Genomic DNA, 16,275 nt, shown 5'->3' with positions numbered 1-16,275 from the left:
CCAAGGATCTACCCGGTCTCTGTGTGAAGGAAGCTGGCACTGGCCGTACCTATACTGTACCTACTTTGAGGGAAGCTTGGCAAGGTTTCACTGGCCCTGCCTAGGATCTACTTGGTTTCTGTGTGAAGGAAGCTTGCACTGGCCACGCCTGTGCTGTCCCTACTCCGAGGGAAACTTTTCAAGGTTTAATTGGCCCTGCCTAGGATCTACCTGGTCTCTGTGTGAAGGAAGCTTGCACTCGCCCTGCGTGTGCTGTACTCACTCAAGGGAAGCTTGGCTAGGTTTCACTGGCCCTGTCTAGGATCTACCTGGTCCCTGTGTGAAGGAAGCCTGCATTGGCCCTACCTGTGCTGTACTCACTCCGAGGGAAGCTTGGCAAGGTTTCACTGGCCCTGTCTAGGATCTACCTTGTCTCTGTGTGAAGGAAGCTTGCACTGGCCCTACCTGTGCTGTACTCACTCCGAGGGAAGCTTGGCAAGGTTTCACTGGCCATGCCGAGGATCTACCTGGTATCTGTGTGAAGGATGCTTGCACTGGCCCTGTCTGTGCTGTACCTACTGCGAGGGAAGCTTGGCAAGGTTTAATTGGTCCTGCCCAGGATTTACATGGTCTCTGTGAGAAGGAAGCTTGCACTGGCCTTGACTGTGCTGTAAATGCCCAGAGGGAAGCTTGGCAAGGTTTCACTGGCCCTGTCTAGGATCTACCTGGTCCCTGTGTGAAGGAAGCATGCACTGACCGTGCCTATCCTGTACTCACTCCGAGGGAAGCTTGGCAAGGTTTCACTGACCTTGGCTAGGATACACCTGGTCCCTGTCTGAAGGAAGCTTGCACTGGCCCTGCCTATGCTGTACCTAATACGATAGAAGCTTGGCAAGGTTTGACGGGCCCTGTCTAGGATCTACCTAGTCTCTGTGTGAAGGAAGCTTGCACTGGCCCTGCCTGTGCTGTACTTACTCTGAGGAGGCTTGGCAAGGTTTGACTGGCCCTGTCTCGGATCTACTTAGTCTCTGTATGAAGGAGGCTTGCACTGGGCCTGCCTAAGCTGTAACTACTCTGAGCGAAGCTTGGCAAGGATTAACTGGCCCTTTGTAGGATCTACCTGGTTTGTGTGAAGGAAGCTTGTACTGCACCTGCCTGTGCTGTACATAATACGAGAGAAGCTTGTCAAGGTTTTGTTGGCCCTGTATAGGATCTATCTGGTCTGTGTGTGAAGGAAGCTTGCATTAGGCCCTGCCTGTGCTGTACCTACTCAGAGGGAAGCTTGGCAAGGATTCATTGGCCTTGCCTAGGATCTACCTCATCTCTGTGTGAAGGAAGCTTGCACTGGCCCTCATATGCTGTACCTGCTCCAAGGGAAGCTTGGCAAGGATTCACTGGCCCTGTGTAGGATTTACCTTGTCTCTGTGTGAAGGAAGCTTGCACTGGCCCTGCCCATGCTGTAACTACTCAGAGGGAAGCTTGGCAAGTATTCACTTGCAATGCCTAGAATCTACCTGGTCTCTGTGTTCAGGAAGCTTGTACTGGCCCTGCCTGTGCTGTACTTACTCTGAGGGAAGCTTGGCAAGGTTTGACTTGCCCTATCTGGGATCTACCTGGTCTCTTTGTGAAGAAAGCGTGTATTGGCCGTGCCTGTGCTGTACTTACTCTGATGGGAGCTTGGCAAATTTTCACTGGCCCTGCAGAGGAGCTACCCGGTCTCGGTGTGAAGGAAGCTTGCACTGGCCCTGTCTGTGCTGTACTTACTGCGAGGGAAGCTTTGAAAGGTTTCACTGGCCCGGATTAGGATCTCCCTGGTCTCTGTGTGAAGGAAGCTTGAACTGGCCCTGCTTGTGCTGTATCTACTGTGAGGGATGCTTGGCAAGGTTTCACTTTGCCGGATTAGGATCTACCTGGTCTCTGTGTGAAGGAAGCTTGAACTGGCCCTGCTTGTGCTGTATCTACTGTGAGGGAAGCTTGGCAAGGTGTAATTGGCCGTGTCTAGGATCTACCTGGTTCTGTGTGAAGGAAGCTTGCACTGTCCCTGCCTGTGCTGTACCTACTCTGAGGGAAGCTTGGCAAGGTTTCACTGGCCCTGTGTAGGATCTACATGGTCCCTGTGTGAAAGGAAGCTTGCATTCCCTTGCCTATGCTGTACCTACTCTGAGGGAAGCTTGGCAAGGTTTCACTGGCCCTGTGTAGGATCTACATGGTATCTGTGTGAAGGAAGCTTGCTCTGCTCTTGCCTGTGCTGTACCTACTCTGATGGAAGCTTGGCAAGGTTTCACTGGCCCTGCCTAGGATCATTCTGGTCTCTGTGTGACAGAAGCTTGCACTGGCTCGGTATATGCTTTACCCACTCCTGGCCCTGCCTCGGACCTACATGGTCTCTATGTGAAGGAAGCTTGCACTGGCCCTGGCTGTGCTGTACCTGCTCCGAGGGAAGCTTGGCAAGGTTTCAAAGGCCCTGTCTAGGATCTACATTAGTGTTTCTTACTGGTATGTGTGCCAAAGTTGACTTCTCTTGAAGCTATAGTGATGTCTGTGTGAAGGAAGCTTGCACTGGCCCTGCCTGTGCTGTACTTATTCAGAGGGATGCTTGGGAAGGATTCACTGCCCCTGTCTGGGATCTACCTGAAATCTGTGTGACGGAAGCTTGCACTGACCCTACCTGTGCTGTACATACTTTGAGAGAAGCTTGGCAAGGATTCACTGGACCTGCCGAGGATCTAACTGGTTTCTGTGTGATTGAAGCTTGCACTGTGTTAAGATGGATTTCTGAACTCTGACCTCGAGGGGCAGAGGTTCAGAAGGCCATCCTAGTTTCTTGGAACAGGGTAACCTCTGGACAAGCCAGAACAAGCAGGGTAGCGATGGCGGCGGTCAAGACTAAGTCTCAAGAGGGGTGAGGGTGACGGAAAGACCTAAATGAGCACACAAAGCAATGACACTTACAAATTACTCCAGACAGGTGTTGTATTAAAAATATAGACACATTTATTACAAGGCCTTTGTAATATCGATCATAGCAAAGAATCACGATAATACTAAAATAAACCAACACATCACAATCAATACAATATATATACAAGACCGCAGGGTCTAAGCAGTTAGGAGCCAGTAATATGTAGACCACCTAGATGGGGAGGAAAACAGGCAGTGCAAGTAATCATTAGACCCAGTTCGACATCCGAAATACACCTAATTAGGAGGAAGTCTGAGCCCTACGAAGAGAGGAGCCTTATGCTCAAAAGTACCTGCACGCGCTGGTGACAAATGGATAAAGTAGGGTCTCTTCAGGGGTCTCAGGCAGTTCAGGAAGGTGAATGAAGCGATGCAGAATAAGTCCCCACTACTCAAGCAAGGCCTCCACTTGTGGGCAGAGGCAGGGTCAGAGTGCGGGATAGAGTCGCTATTTCGCAACAGCGGTAGAAAAGAAATGGGCTCCTGCGCGAGGGGCCACCGGTTGGGGTATGGACTACTCACCGGTCCCCGACGCAGGCAGACCCAGACTTCTCCAGTTCAGTTCAGGTTGCTGGGAGGTTCAGCTGCAATGATCAGGACGTCTCGACACCGTGTAGATTCTGCGTAGCAGGATGCAGGGTCGAGGATGTCCCAAATGCAGCGGACGTGCACAGGTTGTTACCACAGCAGGGCAACACGGCAACTGCGTTTACTCTGGTCCGGGCGCAGTCGTCTCACTTCAGACCTGGGAATGCCAAGTTTACGAATTTGGTGTGAGGGTGCCGTGGACGCAGAGCAAGCAGTAGACCAAGTTTCGAGGGCTTCCCCGAAATGGTGGCGGTGACAGAGCAAAGCGTCCTGCGTAAGCTGGTCAGCCCACTGGTTGGACCAAGGACACTTCCGAAGAGGCTTACTTGCAGGGTTTGATGAAGCTGCCGGGAAAAGTTGATCCCACTATTCCAATGGGTCGAAGCGCGTTTCGCAGACCTTCGTGGACGATCAGATGCAGAGGGGTCTCGCAGGACGACAGCAGTTCAGGGTGCCAAACCTTCAGCGGGTCACCAGCGGTTCCTTGACTTAGCTTCTTGTTGCAGGATACTTGGCTCCTTATCCCTTGTTCGATGTGAACTCAGGAGATGGACATGGTAGTGGTGTTTCCAGCCTCCTCTTATCCAAAGTTCCCTTCGCGCCAAAACGGAGAGGGCCCAATGGGAGTTCTGCTCACAAACACTCACACCATACATGGACCTATCACGGACCATGGTGGTCCCAGGCATTCAGGACACTCCAGACTCTCTGGCACCCAGGATGTGTATTGGGAACAGACATCCCAGCCCGCATCCTGGAGGCACACTAAAGGCATGCAGAAGCCTGCGAAAGCGTTGTGTTTCGCGGGAAAGTGCATGGCCAAATAAGGACTGCCCCGGGTCGGCTCGACCTGGGGGAAGGTGAAGGGGCAAGATGGTCAGCGGACAGGGCAAAGAACCTCGTGGCATGGCCATTTTGGGAGCCAGGCTACCTATTTGTGCCAAACGCGGTAAGCGCGGATACATGGCAAAAAAGGGTTCAAAACACAAGAGAAACGATAGCTGCCACGAGTCCCATCAGTGACACACTTGCACAGTTCACAAGTCCAGCGAGAGTTTCTAGAGCCTTTGGAATGACTAGAGACCCAAGAGCGCGGTAATGTAAGTTACGGTGCACTCTTGTTTCATGTTGCACAAAAACTGCAACATGAGGAAAGGACTAAGGGAAACAAAGTCTCCCAGTACTGACTGTCTTAAGGGCATGCCAGTTTCCCCATAAGAATTGAGCGAAATCCCAGAGGAGTGCTGTGGAAGGCTGCGCTTCTTTGGCAAAGTCTAGATCAGGGTGTAAAACAACAGCAAAAAGTTTGGGGGTTGTCACATGGAGGGAAAATTACATACAATTATGAAATATTTCCTAAAACACTGGCCCTGCATATGCCTTACCTACTCCTGGCCCTGCATAGGACCTACAGGGTCTATATGTGAAGGAAGCTTGCACTGGCCCTGCCTGTGCTGTACCTACTCAGAGGGAAGCTTGGCAAGAATTCACTGGCCCTGCGTCGGATCTACCTGGTCCCTGTGTGACAGAAGCTTGTACTGGCCCTGCCTATGGTGTACCTACTCTAAGGGAAGCTTGGCAAGGTTTTACTGGCCCTGTGTAGGATCTATATGGTCTCTGGGTGATGGAAGCTTGCAATGACCATACCTGTGCAGTACCTACTCTGAGGGAAGCTTGGCAAGGTTTGACTTGCCCTGTCTGGGATCTACCTGGTCTCTTTGTGAAGAAAGCGTGTATTGGCCGTGTCTGTGCTGTACTTACTCTGATGGAAGCTTGGCAAATTTTCACTGGCCCTGCAGAGGAGCTACCCGGTCTCTGTGTGAAGGAAGCTTGCACTGGCCCTGTCTGTGCTGTACTTACTGCGAGGGAAGCTTTGAAAGGTTTCACTGGCCCGGATTAGGATCTCCCTGGTCTCTGTGTGAAGGAAGCTTGAACTGGCCCTGCGTGTGCTGTATCTACTGTGAGGGAAGCTTGGCAAGGTTACACTGACCGTGCCGAGGATCTACCTGGTCTCTGTGTGAAGGAAGCTTGAACTGGCCCTGCCTGTGCTGTACCTACTCAGATGGAAGCTTGGCAAGGTTTTGCCGGCCCTGTCTAGGATATACCTGGTCTCTGTGTGAAGGAAGCTTGCACTGGCCCTGCCTATACTGTACTTACTCTGAGGGAAGCTTGGCACGGTTTATCTGTCCCTGTCTCGGATCTACCTGCTCCCTGTGTGAAGGAAGCTTGCATTGGCCCTGCCTGTGCTGACCTATTGCGAGGGAAGCTTGGCAAGGATGCACTGGACCTGCCAAGGATCTACCCGGTCTCTGTGTGAAGGAAGCTTGCACTGGCCACGCATGTGTTGTCCCTACTCCGAGAGAATCTTGGCAAGGTTTCATTGGCCCTGCCTAGGATCTACATGGTCTCTGTGTGAAGGAAGCTTGCACTGGCCGTGACTATACTGTACCTACTTTGAGGGAACCTTGGCAAGTTTACACTGACCGTGCCGAGGATCTACCTGGTCTCTGTGTGAAGGAAGCTTGCACTGGCCCTGCCTGTGCTGTACCTACTCAGATGGAAGCTTGGCAAGGTTTTGCTGGCCCTGTCTAGGATAAACCTGGTCTCTGAGTGAAGGAACCTTGCACTGGATTTAACTATGCTGTACATACTCCGATGGAAGCTTGGAAAGGTTTAATTGACCCTGCCTTTGATGTACCTGGTCTCGGTGTGAAGGAAGCTTGTACTAGCACTGCCTATGCTGTACCTACATCGAGGGAAGATTGCTACGGAGTAATTGGCCCTGACTGGGATCTACCTGATCTCTCTGTGAAGGAAGCTTGCACTGGCCCTGTCAGTGCTGTACCTGCTCCGAGGGAAGCTTGGCAAGGTTTCAGTGGCCCTGTCTAGAATCTGCCATCGTCTGTGTTTAAGAGCGTGAACTGACCCTGCCAGTGCTGCACCTGCTCTGAGGGGCACGTGGCAAGGTTTCACTGGCACTGTCTAGGATCTGCCGCCGTCTGTGTTTAGGAAGCTTACACTGACCCTGCCTATGCTGTACCTGCTCCTAGTTAAGCTTGGCAACAAATCATTGGCCCTGTCTAGGATCGACCTGTTCTCTATGTGAAGGAAGCTTGCACTGACTCTGCCTTAGCCGTACATACCCTGGGGGAAGCTTGGCAAGCGTTCACTGCCCCTGTCTAGAATCTACCTTGTCTCTGTGTGAAGGAAGCTTGCACCAGCCGTGTCTGTGCTGTTCCTGCTCCGAGGGAAGCTTGGCAAGGTTTCACTGGCCCTGCCTAGGATCTACCTGGTCTCTGTGTGAAGGACACTTGCACCGGCCCTGCCTGTGCTGTTCCTACTCCGAGAGAAGCTTGGCAAGGTTTAATTGGCCCTGCCTAGGATCTACCTGGTCTCTTTGTGAAAGAAGCTTGCTCTTGCCCTGCCTGAGTCGGACCTACTCCGAGGGAAGCTTGGCAAGGTTTAATTGGCCCTGCCTAGAATCTACCTGGTCTCTGTGTGAAGGAAGCTTGCACTGGCCCTGCCTATGCTGTAACTACTCTGAGGGATGCTTGGCAAGGATTCACTGCCACTGTGTAGGATCTACCTGGTTTGTGTGAAGGAAGCTTGCACTGCACCTGCCTGTGATGTACCTAATACGAGTGAAGCTTGGCAAGGTTTTGTTGGCCCTGTATAGGATCTACATGCTCTCTGTGTGAAAGAAGCTTGCACTAGGCCCTGCCTGTGCTGTACTTACTCTGACGGAAGCTTGGCAAGGATTCACTGGAACTGTGGAGGATCTACCTGGCCTCTGGGTGAAGGAAGCTTGCACTGGCCCTGCCTATAGTGTACCTACTCTGAGAGAAGCTTGGCAAGAGTTCACTGGCCCTGTCTAGGATCTTTCTGGTCTCTGTCTGAAGGAAGCTTGCACTGGCCCTGTCTGTGTTGTACCTACTCCGAGGGAAGCTTGGCAAGGTTTCTCTGGCCCTGCCGAGGATCTACCCGGTCTCGGTGTGAAGGAAGCTTGCACTCGCCCTGCCTGTGCTGTACCTACTTCGAGGGAAGCTTGGCAAGGTTTCACTGGCCCTGTCTATGATCTATATTAGTGTTCATACTGGTATTTGTGCCAAAGTTGACTTCTCTTGAAGCTATAGTGGTCTATGTGTAAAGGAAGCTTGCACTGGCCCTGCCTGTGCTGTACTTACTCAGAGGGCAGCTTGGCAAAGATTCCCTGCCCCTGTCTGGGATCTACCTGATATCTCTGTGACGGAAGCTTGCACTGATCCTACCTGTGCTGTACATACTCTGAGAGAAGCTTGACAAGGATTCACTGGACCTGCCCAGGATCTACCTGGTCTCTGTGTGACAGAAGCTTGCACTGGCCCTGCATATGCTGTACCTACTCCTGGCCCTGCCGAGGACCTACCTGGTCTCTATGTGAAGGAAGCTTGCACTGGCCCTGCCTGTGCTGTACCGACTCAGAGGGAAGCTTGGCAAGGTTTCACTGGCCCTGTCTAGGATCTGCCTGGCCTTTGTGTCATGGAAGCTTGCAATGGCCCTGACTGTGCTGTACATGCTCAGAGGGAAGCTTGGCAAGGATTCACCGGCCCTGTGTAGGATCTACGTGGTCTCTGTGTAAAGGAAGCTTGCACTGGCCCTGCCTCTGCTGTACCTACTACGAGAAATGCTTGGCAGGGATTCACTGACCATGTGAAGGATCTCCCTGGTCTCCGTGTGAAGGAAGCTTGCACTGGCCCTGCCTGTGCTGTACTCACTCCGAGGGAAGGTTAGCAAGGTTTCTCTGGCCCTGTTCAGGATCTACCTGGTCCCTGTGTGAAGGAAGCTTGCGCTGACCGTGCCTATCCTGTACTCACTCTGAGGGAAGCTTGGCAAGGTTTCTCTGACCCTGTCTAGGATATACCTGGTCCCTGTGTGAAGGAAGCTTGCACTGGCCCTGCCTTTGCTGTACTTACTCTGAGGGACGCTTGGCACGGTTTCACTGTCCCTGTCTCGGATCTACCTGCTCCCTGTGTGAAGGAAGCTTGCATTGGCCCTGCCTGTGCTGACCTACTACGAGCGAAGCTGGGCAAGGATGCACTGGCCCTGCCAAGGATCTACCCGGTCTCTGTGTGAAGGAAGAGTGCACTGGCCACGCCTGTGTTGTCCCTACTCCGAGGGAAGCTTGGCAAGGTTTCATTGGCCCTGCCTAGGATCTACCTGGTCTCTCTGTGAGTGAGGGAAGCTTGCACTGGCTGTGCCTATACTGTACCTACTTTGAGGGAAGCTTGGCAAGGTTTCACTGGCCCTGCCTAGGATCTACTTGCTCACTGTGTGAAGGAGGCTTGCACTGGCCACGCCTGTGCTGTCCCTACTCCGAGGGAAGCTTAGCAAGGTTTAATTGGCCCTGCCTAGGAATTACCTGTTCTCTGTGTGAAGGAAGGTTGCACTGGCCCTGCCTGTGCTGTACTCACTCCGAGGGAAGCTTGGCAAGGTTTCATTGGCCCTGTCTAGGATCTGCCTGGTCCCTGTGTGAAGGAAGCTTGCACTGACCGTGCCTATCCTGTACTCACTCTGAGGGAAGCTTGGCAAGGTTTCACTGGCCCTGTCTAGGATATACCTGGTCTCTGTGTGAAGGAAGCTTGCACTGGCCCTGCCTATACTGTACATACTCTGAGGGAAGCTTGGCACGGTTTCACAGTCCCTGTCTCGGATCTACCTGCTCCCAGTGTGAAGGAAGCTTGCATTGGCCCTGCCTGTGCTGACCTATTGCGAGGGAAGCTTGCCAAGGATGCACTGGCTCTGCCTACGATCTACCTGGTCTCTGTGTGAAGGAAGCTTGCACTGGCCCTGCCTATACTGTACCTACTGCGAGGGAAGCTTTGCAAGGTTTAGTTGGTCCTGCCTAGGATTTACATGGTCTCTGTGAAGAGGAAGCTTGCACTGGCATTGACTGTGCTGTACATGCTCAGAGGGAGGCTTGGCAAGGATTCACCGGCCCTGAATAGGATCTAAGTGGTCTCTGTGTAAAGGAAGCTTGCACAGGCCCTGCCTCTGCTGTACCTACTACGGGAGAAGCTTGGCACGGATTCACTGACCATGTGTAGGATCTACCTGGCCTTTGTGTGAAGGAAGCTTGCACTGGCCGTGCCTATACCGTACCTACTTTGAGGGAAGCTTGGCAAGGTTTCACTGGCCCTGCCTAGGATCTACTTGCTCTCTGTGTGAAGGAGGCTTGCACTGGCCACGCCTGTGCTGTCCCTACTCCGAGGGAAGCTTGGCAAGGATTAATTGGTCCTGCCTAGGATCTACTTGTTGTCCGTGTGAAGGAAGCTTGCACTGCCCGTGCCTATCCTGTACTCACTTTGAGGGAAGCTTGGCAAGGTTTCGCTGGCCCTGTCTCGGATCTACCTGCTCCCTGTGTGAAGGAAGCTTGCATTGGCCCTGCCTGTGCTGACCTACTGCGAGGGAAGCTTGGCAAGGATGCACTGGCCCTCCAAGGATCTACCGGTCTCTGTGAGAAGGAAGCTTGCACTGGCCACGCCTGTGTTCTCCCTACTCCGAGGGAAGCTTGGCAAGGTTTCATTGGCCATGCCTAGGATCTACCTGGTCTCTGTGTGAAGGAAGCTTGCACTAGCCGTGCCTATACTGTACCTACTTTGAGGGACGCTTGGCAAGGTTTCACTGGCCCTGCCTAGGATCTACTTGCTCTCTGTGTGAAAGAAGCTTGCACTGGCCACGCCTGTGCTGTCCCTACTCCGAGGGAAGCTTGGCAAGGTTTAATTGGCCCTGCCTAGGATCTACCTGTTCGATGTGTGAAGGAAGCTTGCACTCACCCTGCCTGTGCTGTACTAACTCAAGGAAAGCTTGGCATGGTTTCACTTGCCCTGTCTAGGATCTACCTGGTCCCTGTGTGAAGGAAGCTTGCACTGGCCCTACCTGTGCTGTACTCACTCCGAGGGAAGCTTGGCAAGGTTTCACTGGCCCTGTCTAGGATCTACATGGTCTCTGTGTGAAGGAAGCTTGCACTGCAATGTCTGTGCTGTACCTACTGCGAGGGAAGCTTGGCAAGATTTAGTTGGTCCTGCCAAGGATTTACATGGTCTCTGTCAGAAGGAAGCTTGCACTGGCGTTGACTGTGCTGTACATGCTCAGAGGGAAGCTTGGCAAGGATTCACCGGCCCTGCATAGGATCTACGTGGTCTCTGTGTAAAGGAAGCTTGCACTGGTCCTGCCTTTGCTGTAACTACTACGGGAGAAGCTTGGCAAGGATTCACTGACCATGTGTAGGATCTACCTGGTCTCTCTGTGAACAAGCTTGCACTGGCCCTACCTGTGCTGTACTCTCCCCGAGGGAAGCTTGGCAAGGTTTCACTGGCCCTGTCTAGGATCTACCTGGTCCCTATGTGACAGAAGCTTGCACTGACCGTGCCTATCCTGTACTAACTCCGTGGGAAGCTTGGCAAGGTTTCACTGACCCTGTCTAGGATATACCTGGTCCTTGTGTGACGGAATCTTGCACTGGCCCTGCCTATGCTGTACTTACTCTGAGGGAAGCTTGGCAAGGTTTCACTGTCCCTGTCTCGGATCTACCTGGTCCCTGTGTGAAGGAAGCTTGCACTGGCCCTGCCTGTGCTGACCTACTGCGAGGGAAGCTTAGCAAGGATGCACTGGCCCTGCCGAGGATCTACCTGGTATCTGTGTGAATGAAGCTTGCACTCGCCCTGTCTATGCTGTACCTAATGCGAGGGAAGCTTGGCAAGGTTTCATTGGTCCTGCCTAGGATCTACATGGTCTCTGTTTGAAGGAAGCCTGCACTGGCCCTGCCTGTGCTGTACTCACTCTGAGGGAAGCTTGGTAAGGTTTCACTGACCCTGTCTAGGATCTACCTGGTCCCTGTGTGAAGGAAGCTTGCACTGGCCTGCCTGTGTTGCACTTACTCTGAGGGAAGCTTGGCAAGGTCTCACTTTCCCTTCCGAGGATCTACCTGCTATCGGTGTGAAGGAAGCTTGCACTGGCCCTGTCTGTGATGTTCCTACTGCGAGGGAAGCTTGGCAAGGTTTAATTGGTCCTGCCTAGGATATACATGGTCTCTATCTGAAGGAAGCTTGCACTCGCCCCGCCTGTGCTGTACCTACTGCGAGGGAAGCTTGGCAAGTTTTCACTTGCCCTGCGTAGGATCTACTTGGTATCGGTGTGAAGGAAGATTGCACTCGCCCCGCCTGTGCTGTACCCACTGCGAGGGAAGCTTGGCAAGGTTTCACTTGCCCTGCGTAGGATCTACCTGGTCTAGGTGTGAAGGAAGCTTGCACTGGCCCTGCTTGTGCTGTACTTGCTCTGAAAGAAGCTCGGCAAGGCTTAACTGGCCCTGTCTAGGATCTGCCTGGCCTCTGTGTGAAGGAAGCTTGCAATGACCCTGCCTGTGCTGCACCTAATCCGATGGAAGCTTGAAAAGGTTTAATTGACCCTGCCTATGATCTACCTGGTCTCAGTGTGAAGGAAGCTTGCACTGGCCCTGCCTGTGCTGTACCTGCTCCGAGGGAAGCTTGGCAAGGTTTCACTGGCCCTGTCTAGGATCTACCTGGTTTCTATGTGAAGGAAGCTTGCACTGGCCCTGCCTGTGCTGTACCTGCTCCGAGGGAAGCTTGGCAAGGTTTCACTGGCCCTGTCTAGGATCTACCTGGTTTCTATGTGAAGGAAGCTTGCACTGGCCCTGCCTGTGCTGTACCTGCTCCGAAGGAAGCTTGGCAAGGTTTCACAGGCCCTGTCTAAGATCTACCTGGTCTCTGTGTGAAGGAAGCTTGCACTGACTCTGCCTGTGCCGTACTTACTCTGGGGGAAGCTTGGCAAGAATTGACTGACCCAGTCTAGGATCTAAATGGTCTCTATGTGACGGAAGCTTGCACTGGCCCTGCCTGTGCTGTACCTGTTCCGAGGGATGCTTGGTAAGGTTTCACTGGCCCCGTCTAGGATCTGCCTGGTCTCTGTGTGAAGGAAGCTTGCACTGGCCGTGCCTATACTCTACCTACTTTGAGGGAAGCTTGGCAAGGTTTTACTGGGCCTGCCTAGGATCTACCCGGTCCCTGTGTGAAGGAAGCTTGCACTGGCCACGCCTGTGTTGTCCCTATCCGAGGGAAGCTTGGCAAGGTTTCATTGGCCATGCCTAGGATCTACCTGGTCTCTGTGTGAAGGAAGCTTGCACTAGCCGTGCCTATACTGTACCTACTTTGAATGAAGCTTGGCAAGGTTTCACTGGCCCTGCCTAGGATCTACTTGCTCTCTGCGTGAAAGAAGCTTGCACTGGCCACGCCTGTGCTGTCCCTACTCCGAGGGAACCTTGGCAAGGTTTAATTGGCCCTGCCTAGGATCTACCTGTTCTCTGTGTGAAGGAAGCTTGCACTCACCCTGCCTGTGCTGTACTAACTCAAGGAAAGCTTGGCATGGTTTCACTTGCCCTGTCTAGGATCTACCTGGTCCCTGTGTGAAGGAAGCTTGCACTGGCCCTAACTGTGCTGTACTCACTCCGAGGGAAGCTTGGCAAGGTTTCACTGGCCCTGTCTAGGATCTACATGGTCTCTGTTTGAAGGAAGCTTGCACTGGCCCTGCCTGGGCTGTACTCACTCAGAGGGACGCTTGGCAAGGTTTCACTGTCCCTGCAGAGGATCTACCTGGTATCTGTGAGAAGGATGCTTGCAATGGCAATGTCTGTGCTGTACCTACTGCGAGGGAAGCTTGGCAAGGTTTAGTTGGTCCTGCCAAGGATTTACATGGTCTCTGTCAGAAGGAAGCTTGCACTGGCTTTGACTGTGCTGCACATGTTCAGAGGGAAGCTTGGCAAGGATTCACCGGCCCTGCATAGGATCTACGTGGTCTCTGTGTAAAGGAAGCTTGCACTGGTCCTGCCTTTGCTGTAACTACTACGGGAGAAGCTTGGCAAGGATTCACTGACCATGTGTAGGATCTACCTGGTCTCTCTGTGAACAAGCTTGCACTGGCCCTACCTGTGCTGTACTCTCCCCGAGGAAAGCTTGGCAAGGTTTCACTGGCCCTGTCTAGGATCTACCTGGTCCCTATGTGACAGAAGCTTGCACTGACCGTGCCTATCCTGTACTAACTCCGTGGGAAGCTTGGCAAGGTTTCACTGGCCCTGTCTAGGATATACCTGGTCCTTGTGTGACGGAATCTTGCACTGGCCCTGCCTATGCTGTACTTACTCTGAGGGAAGCTTGGCAAGGTTTCACTGTCCCTGTATCGGATCTACCTGGTCCCTGTGTGAAGGAAGCTTGCACTGGCCCTGCCTGTGCTGACCTACTGCGGGGGAAGCTTAGCAAGGATGCACTGGCCCTGCCGAGGATCTACCTGGTATCTGTGTGAATGAAGCTTGCACTGGCCCTGTCTATGCTGTACCTAATGCGAGGGAAGCTTGGCAAGGTTTCATTGGTCCTGCCTAGGATCTACATGGTCTCTGTTTGAAGGAAGCCTGCACTGGCCCTGCCTGTGCTGTACTCACTCTGAGGGAAGCTTGGTAAGGTTTCACTGACCCTGTCTAGGATCTACCTGGTCCCTGTGTGAAGGAAGCTTGCACTGGCCTGCCTGTGTTGCACTTACTCTGAGGGAAGCTTGGCAAAGTTTCACTTTCCCTTCCGAGGATCTACCTGCTATTGGTGTGAAGGAAGCTTGCACTGGCCCTGTCTGTGATGTTCCTACTGCGAGGGAAGCTTGGCAAGGTTTAATTGGTCCTGCCTAGGATCTACATGGTCTCTATGAGAAGGAAGCTTGCACTCGCCCCGCCTGTGCTGTACCTACTGCGAGGGAAGCTTGGCAAGTTTTCACTTGCCCTGCGTAGGATCTACCTGGTATCGGTGTGAAGGAAGCTTGCACTCGCCCCGCCTGTGCTGTAACCACTGCGAGGGATGCTTGGCAAGGTTTCACTTGCCCTGCGTAGGATCTACCTGGTCTAGGTGTGAAGGAAGCTTGCACTGGCCCTGCCTGTGCTGTACCTGCTCCAAGTGAAGCTTGGCAAGGGTTCACTGGCCCTGTCTAGAATCTGGCTGCGTTTGTGAGTAGGAAGCTTGCACTGAGCCTGCCTGTGCTGTACCTGCTCTGAGGGAAGCTTGGCAAGGTTTCACTGGCCCTGTCTAGGATCTACCTGGTTTCTATGTGAAGGAAGCTTGCACTGGCCCTGCCTGTGCTGTACCTGCTCCGAAGGAAATTTGGCAAGGTTTCACTGGCCCTGTCTAGGATCTACCTGGTGTCTATATGAAGGAAGCTTGCACTGGCCCTGCCTGTGCTGTACCTGCTCCGAAGGAAGCTTGGCAAGGTTTCACAGGCCCTGTCTAGGATCTACCTGGTCTCTGTGTGAAGGAAGCTTGCACTGACTCTGCGTGTGCCGTACTTACTCTGGGGGAAGCTTGGCAAGGATTGACTGACCCAGTCTAGGATCTAAATGGTCTCTATGTGACGGAAGCTTGCACTGGCCCTGCCTGTGCTGTACCTGTTCCGAGGGATGCTTGGTAAGGTTTCACTGGCCCCGTCTAGGATCTGCCTGGTCTCTGTGTGAAGGAAGCTTGCACTGGCCGTGCCTATACTCTACCTACTTTGAGTGAAGCTTGGCAAGGTTTTACTGGGCCTGCCTAGGATTTCCCCGGTCCCTGTGTGAAGGAAGCTTGCACTGGCCACGCCTGTGCTGTCCCTACTCCGAGGGAAGCTTGGCAAGGTTTCATTGGCCCTGCCCAGGATCTACCTGGTCTCTGTGTGAAGGAAGCTTGCACTGGCCGTGCCTATACTGTACCTACTTTGAGGGAAGCTTAGGCAAGGTTTCACTGGCCCTGCCTAGGATCTACCTGGTCTCTGTGTGAAGGAAGCTTGCACTGGCCGTGCCTATACTGTACCTACTTTGAGGGAAGCTTGGCAAGGTTTCATTGGCCCTGCCTAGGATCTACTTGGTCTCTGTGTGAAGTAAGCTTGCACTGGCCACGCCTGTGCTGTCCCTACTCCGAGGGAAGCTTGGCAAGGTTTAATTGGCTCTGCCTAGGGTCTACCTGGTCTCTGTGCGAAGGAAGCTTACACTCGCCCTGCCTGTGCTGTACTCACTCAAGGGAAACTTGGCAAGGTATCACTGGCCCTGTCTAAGATCTACCTGGTCCCTGTGTGAAGGAAGCTTGCACTGGCCCTACCTGTGCTGTACTCACTCCGAGGGAAGCTTGGAAAGGTTTCACTGGCCCTGTCTAGGAGCCACCTGGTCTCTGTGTGAAGGAAGCTTGCACTGGCTCTGCCTGGGCTGTACTCACTCAGAGGGACGCTTGGCAAGGTTTCACTGTCCCTGCAGAGGATCTACCTGGTATCTGTGTGAAGGATGCTTGCAATGGCAATGTCTGTGCTGTACCTACTGCGAGGGAAGCTTGGCAAGGTTTAGTTGGTCCTGCCAAGGATTTACATGGTCTCTGTCAGAAGGAAGCTTGCACTGGCTTTGACTGTGCTGTACATGCTCAGAGGGAAGTTTGGCAAGGATTCACCGGCCCCTCATAGGATCTACGTGGTCTCTGTGTAAAGGAAGCTTGCACTGGTCCTGCCTTTGCTGTAACTACTACGGGAGAAGCTTGGCAAGGATTCACTGACCATGTGTAGGATCTACCTGGTCTCTCTGTGAACAAGCTTGCACTGGCCCTACCTGTGCTGTACTCTCCCCGAGGGAAGCTTGGCAAGGTTTCACTGGCCCTGTCTAGGATCTACCTGGTCCCTATGTGACTGAAGCTTGCACTGACCGTGCCT

Source organism: Ambystoma mexicanum, chromosome 7q (genome assembly GCF_040938575.1).
Source record: "Ambystoma mexicanum isolate Mex_15411 chromosome 7q, UKY_AmexF1_1, whole genome shotgun sequence".
In the NCBI taxonomy this organism is placed as follows: domain Eukaryota; kingdom Metazoa; phylum Chordata; class Amphibia; order Caudata; family Ambystomatidae; genus Ambystoma; species Ambystoma mexicanum.
The sequence above is the reverse complement of the archived record's forward strand: the minus strand, read 5'-3'. Positions refer to the sequence as shown.